General features: G+C 34.1%; 1 long non-coding RNA gene across 1 annotated transcript; it reads left to right on the top strand.

Annotated features, from left to right (window-relative positions):
- Window positions 1-436: 436 nt before the first annotated feature.
- LOC134281645 (uncharacterized) lies at window positions 437-1,012 on the top strand. The gene is made up of 2 exons (XR_009995140.1): window positions 437-531; window positions 686-1,012. It is a non-coding gene; the product is annotated as an uncharacterized LOC134281645 (long non-coding RNA).
- The last annotated feature ends 5,594 nt before the right edge of the window (window positions 1,013-6,606 follow it).

The raw sequence follows: 6,606 nt of genomic DNA, 5'->3' as shown, positions 1-6,606 counted from the left end.
TTTTTTTACGGAAGCTAAAGTGAAAGTAGTTTAGCTACCTGCGGAATACATATTTCTTCGACTGATATTGTAATTACTCGTTGTTATGTCCAATTTTAAAGATCAATTTATTAATATAAACTCACAATCTAACAGGAAAAACATGTACAATATTCGTTTCAAAAAGAAGTCGTCAAAATGTAAACAAGATAGCGCCCTCTGACGGTAACAAACGCTAATGTGACTCTTTACCAGACTCTCTGCTGGTCGGAGTTTACGGAGACAGCCGAGCGTCTGGTTGAGCGAGACTAAGACTGAATACGTTCTCAGGAACAGGATGTGAATAAAGCCTACATATACATAAATCAAAATGACACAGCTTTATAATTAAATTGAAACAAAAGTTAGGCGTTCGCTATCACGTGACCAAATTGTGGAGTGAGCTGTCAGATTCAATTGCTCACAGGTGGTGATAATGCTGGGCAAGCAAGAAGAAGTGAAATTTAAACTTGTGGATTATACATTTGCTATACAGCTGCATTTAGAAGCGATGTAAGTATATTTATATTTATTTATTCAGGTTAACTATTAACATTGATTCGGAATTCATTCTTGTCATGTTTTTGCACACAAGCACTGTAAGTAAAGGTTAAATAACATCTTTTAAGTTGTTTCTATCTATCTAATTCTTAACTGTCTATTTCAGACACGATTGTAACAAAGAAATTCAGCCAGAGACTGCAAGGAAAACAAATGTGGCGGTACATGTAAATAACAATGAAATCGAAGACCATGCATAAAGAAGTGTATAAAGTATGAGTCCGTATGACAAAGATCAAGATGAAGAAAACGGGAGGCGACGAAGGGACGGAAAAAGAGCGGGAATACAACAAAAGAACTATAATAAAGGAAGTGAGCCTTGATTAAGAACTTTTAATTGATAATTTTTCATAATTTACCTCTGTTGTCTATTTTAAAATTTATTTTGTAAATTATGATTGAATTGATGTATATAAAATATTATCACAGTGAATCATTAGTAATGTTTTCATGTTGAACATGTCCATGAATGCATTATGAATGCAGATTGAATTGTGTATTAATTTTTTTAAACATTCATAAAAAAGGTTTATGTAAAGAATCACTCAACCAATTGCAATTGTTTCTATGTAATAACTACGTTGCCAAACAATTTGCCATCTGACATTGTAAAAAAAGGGTCAACATTGGGCCAACCTAACCAACCAGTTGTTAAGGTTGGCTGTTAGTTGGCATACACTAAAAACTACATTGGCCCAACAATATGCCATCTGACATTTCAACACAGGGCCAACGTTGGGCCAACCTAACAAAACAGTATTAAGGTTGGCTGTTAGTTAGCATACACTAATAACTACGTTGGCCCAACAATATGCCATCTGACATTTCAACAAAGGGCCAACGTTGGGCCAACCTAACCAACCAGTTATTAAGATTGGCTGTTAGTTGTCATACAATTATACCTATGTTGGCCCAACAATATGCCAACATGTTGGACCAAATGTTGGGCCGATGAGCAAAATTACCGTTGGCCAACGTAAGGTTACCAACAGTGGGCCAACGTTGGAAAAAAAATTGGGCCAACGTTGGCCCAACTATGTCTTGCTATCTGGGCTAGTGGCGGTTTATTAACATCATTGTTCCCCTGATCAGGAAGATGAGGTGTTGTTTACCTAATGGCTTTTTATTAACATCATTGTTTCTCTGATTAGTAAGATGAGGTATTGTTTACCAAGTGGCGTTTAATTAACATCATTGTTCCTCTGATCAGTATGATGAAGTGTTGTTTACCTAGTGTAGTTGAATTAACATCATTGTTCTCCTGATCAATAAGATGAGGTGTTGTTTACCTAGTGGCGTTTTATAAATATCATTGTTCCCCTGATCAGTTAGATGAAATGTTGTTTACCTAGTGGCAGTTTGTTAACATCATTGTTCCCCTGATCAGTAAGATGAAGTGTTGTTTACCTAGTGACGTTTAATTAAACTCATTGTTCCCCTGATCAGTAAGATGAAGAGTTGTTTACCTAGTGGCGTTTAATTAACATCATTGTTCCCCTGATCAGTAAGATGGAGTGTTGTTTACCTAATGGTGTTTAATTAACATTATTGTTCCCCTGATCAGTAAAATAAAGTGTTGTTTACTTAGTGGCGTTTTATAAACATCATTGTTCCCCTGACAAGTTAGATGAATTGTTGTTTACCTAGTGGCGTTTAATTAACATCATTGTTCCCCTGATCAGTAAGATGAAGTGTTGTTTACCTAGTGGTTTTTAATAAACATCATTGTTCTCCTGATCAGTAAGATGAAGTGTTTTTTGCCTAGTGGCGTTTTATTAACATCATTGTTCCCCTGCAAGCTGATCAGTAAGATGAAGTGTTGTTTGCCTAGTGGCCTTTCATTAACATAATTTTCCTCCTGATCAATAAGACGAAGTGTTGTTTATCTAGTGGTGGTCTATTAACATCATTTTTCCCCTGATCAGTAAAATAAAGTGTTCTTTACTTAGTGGCGTTTTATAAACATCATTGTTTCCCTGATCAGTAAGATGGAGTGTTGTTTACCTAGTGGCGTTTAATTAACATCATTGTTCCCCTGATCAGTAAGATAAAGTGTTGTTTACTTAATGGCGTTTTATAAACATCATTGTTCCCCTGATCAGTAAGATGAATTGTTGTTTACCTAGTGGCGTTTAATTAACATCATTGTTCCCCTGATCAGTAAGATGAAGTGTCCGCCCGTCTAGCTTTCCCTATCCTTTCGTCCCCCGCCTGTCTGCCTGTTTATCCGTCCGTCTAGCTGTCACTCATTCTGTTCAACTTTGTTTTCTGCATTTTTCCCTCCTACATGTAAACCCTTGAAGATTTTGATCTGATTTTATGTATGTAAGTTTCAAATCAAGTTTTCATTTTGTAACGCTTCAATGATCCCTTCATTTTTCTAAACACTTGGAGATATTGAGTTATTTCTAGTGAAAGTTGCTTGACCTTAATGAGTTATTAAGTTATAGATAGATTTTTTTTTCTTTCCACTTTAAAAATGTATGATAAAATTTTCAATTTTAGAAAGGACAAGATTACACTTGCCGGTAGGGGACTTGTATTGCTAATGCAACACTCTCACAATGCTTTATTTTTTAGATTCTTTTAAATCCTAAAAATTCATTACCTTAAAGTAGTTTTGATCAATATTGATCTGGTTCTGTTAAAGTATTAAATATATTAAATATTCCGAACTAAAATTAATTCTTAACAATTAGGATCTTATTGTGTTCAAAGGTAGATAAACTGGGGACCGATGGTACTTACAACATAGATGCAGAAGATCCGGCCTGTAGTAACTGGTTACGATTCGTTAATTCTCCCACCAAATATCAACAGGAAAATGTCATCTCTATCAAGTGCAAGGGCATCATCTTCTATATGACGTAACGTGACGTAGAGCCGGTCGAAGAGCTTCTGGTCTGGTATGGTGATGGATATGGAAGATTTTTAGGCGTAAACCGCATACATCCGGGTAATTGAACAATATAGTTCATCTAGCTAATACATTTTATAGTTAACTGTTTTCATCCGGGTATGTAAACAATCTACTTATCAAGTAATTTTACCATATGTACTCGATTCTCATTATACCGCGGGTTTCATTGTATCGCGGTATATTTCAAAAAATCAGATACATAGCTCATATGCTTTTTGATGAAAAAATATCAGTCTGTCATCTCAATGTAAATTTTTGTGATGATTAAAAAGTATGGAAAATGTGTATGAAAAAAAAATTATTCAAATTAAACATAATTTTACAAAAATCGATCTCCGTTTTTATTATTTTTAGCCCACCGAGTTTATAGTAAAATTCATATAAAGTTAATGTTTTAAAATCTTTAGTTTGTATAATTGTTTATTTTCTTACGTAAAATTACATGGTAAAATAAAAAAAAATAAGAATTGAAGTCCATGTCAACCTCAAGTTTCCACGTTTTCCCATAACCGCGATACTTTGAGACTCTCCAGTTTAGGAGTTAAAAATAGACTTCAACTTAGACGATGCAAGCTTGGGAAATAATTTGATACTAAAAAGTTAGGCCATAGTTTGCATTACTAATATCATTTTATGAAAGTTAATTTAAAAAAATCAAAATACACTTTTTATGCAAAAGATTTAAGTACCGCGATATAATGAGACGCCTGTATACAATCCAGTCATTAATTTTCTTTTTATTACATGCTGTTGTTCCTTGGGAGGTTTCAAGGCGTAAGCCTGGGTAATAAAACAATTTATTCATAAAATGCTTTTATTTAAATGAAATGAATACAATCGTTTTTTTTTTCGAATTTCTCTAACTTGCCTTTGAATAAAAATAGATACTCTTTCATCAAAAAATAATATAGATTATATTGAAACACCTTTGATAAATAGTGAGATATTTTTTAGCGTTCTACAAATCTGATTTTAAATTTTTGAAATAAAGAAAACAAACTTCACATTTAATCTGGAAAGCATATTTTCGCAGTGTATCAAAATTGTTAATTATTAATTTCATTCAAACAACAGTATTTTTGGACAGGAACACCATCCACCAAAGGCACTTATTTACCTTTGTTCTTTAAATTGAATTGTAGTTTTGCCTAGGTTAGCTTATGCTCGTTAGAAAATTTTCTATTGTTACATATGCTACCACGCAAAAAAGGATACGCTCCCTTTCAATGTCTTTTGAATTTGGATACAACAGATCAAATTTTATCAATTTTTAGAGCAACAGGATTTAAAGCATCAAGTCATGTCGTATAGGCGGTGTTAAAAAACATTCTAGAAAAGATACTACTAATCCTTATTCATAAAAATAAAATAAAGTTTTTTGAGTATAATATAAATTTTTCTTGTCCTTTGCTGTAGAAGTTGATGTCAACGGTTCATTTGCATTTGACATTTGACGACAATGAGGGACTCATTTTTGATGATTGGATACCATTGACGTATCAGAACTGGAATCCTAACGATAGGGGCGAGACATCTGTGACGTATCAGAACTGGAATCCTAACGACGAAGGCGAGACAGCAGTTGACCCAATCTTTGGTCTCCTTTTGACTTATCATAACGACGGTAGGTGGCGTTGGGTGACGGAGAGAAACTACACGTACTATACGGGAGAAGACGGACTGAAACTTCCCTTTATTTGTGAGGATTTCTCTTTTGTTTGGAGCCAGAAGAGTGTTCTGTAACATAATGTTTCGTTTTCTTTCAATTAAAATAAACATTTGGAACCATTATCTCTTTTAATATATAATTTCGTTAAGCATGGTATTTAAAGTTCTAAATCATTAAATGGAGTCCTCTTAAGTTTACGTCGGATTGTGTATTCGTCGCTCGGAAGACATCTGGATTTATCCTCGAATCATATATGCGTCTCCTCGGAAGAGATCTAGATTTAACCTTGGATCGTGTATTCGTCTCCTCGGAAAAGATCTAGATTTATCCTGGTATCGTATATTTGTCTCCTCGGAAGACATCTAGATTTATTCTCGGATCGTATATTCGTCTCCTCGGAAGACATCTAGATATATCCTCGGATCGTATATTCGTCTCCTCGGAAGACATCTAGATTTATCCTCGGATCGTATATTCGTCCCCTCGGAAGAGACCTAGATTTATCATCAAGTTTAAATAAGCTATGAATAGCATATACACAAAGACAGACTGTGCATTATATTGCTTCGTTATTTTCCCAAGGAAACTTACTGGGATCTCCTCTCATCATACATTCAAGCATTTTAGCACAATGTGTTGTTTTTAAAATTTCTATCCGTAATCCAAAAAATAAGGGGCAAACATATTTTGCTGTGAAGGTCGGCTCAGTTGTCTGTTTTTTTGTGATCTTTCTTCCCTGATTTATCTGTAAGTGGGGAAATCAATGGGCCCTGACTTCAGCCTTTAATTGGTTTGAGCTATGGATTTCATATTTCACAGGTTTTTTTCATTTTGGAATTTGGAATTTGAGCCTTGGACATATGAACATATGAACTATTCACTGGTGTATTCCACGTGATAAATCTTTTCCCTGGGTAAAAGTATTTTTGACTCTGAACTTAATGTTTGACTCACGTTAAAAGAAATTTTCAAAGTTTTAATGTTAGCGTAGCTACTACACGGTTAAATCAAGTGATATCACCTCACGCTTATATTTTGATAAGACCTTCTCTTGAGTACAAACAGTAATGACCTTTGACCTTGATCTTATGGATTTGACCTACTTTTCAAAAACGTTAACTTTGGACGTATTTACTGAAAATTTAGTACAAGGGGTTAACTATGTTACCGGTTCATTTCTTGTGGTAAGAGCTTCTCTGGAATAACAATATTTTTTTTTCTTTTTCATCCTTTTAGTTTGACATCAGACTTTGACCTTTTTTGAAAAACTTTGGTGATAACTTTTGAATGGTTGATTCCGTGACATTTATATTTCACCTGTGTATTCTTTCTGAAATTTTTTTGTGTATCATCAGTATTGACTCCTCGACCTACTTTTGAAAATCTCTAATTTTGGTCATAATTACTGAACTGTTGCTGCTTTTATGGTGTTTATTTT

Source organism: Saccostrea cucullata, unplaced genomic scaffold, assembly GCF_032062105.1.
Source record: "Saccostrea cucullata isolate Sc308-1 unplaced genomic scaffold, CSIRO_AGI_Scuc_v1 ctg3955, whole genome shotgun sequence".
Lineage (NCBI taxonomy): Eukaryota > Metazoa > Mollusca > Bivalvia > Ostreida > Ostreidae > Saccostrea > Saccostrea cuccullata.
Note: the sequence above shows the minus strand (reverse complement) of the source record. Positions and strands in the feature narration are given on the sequence as shown.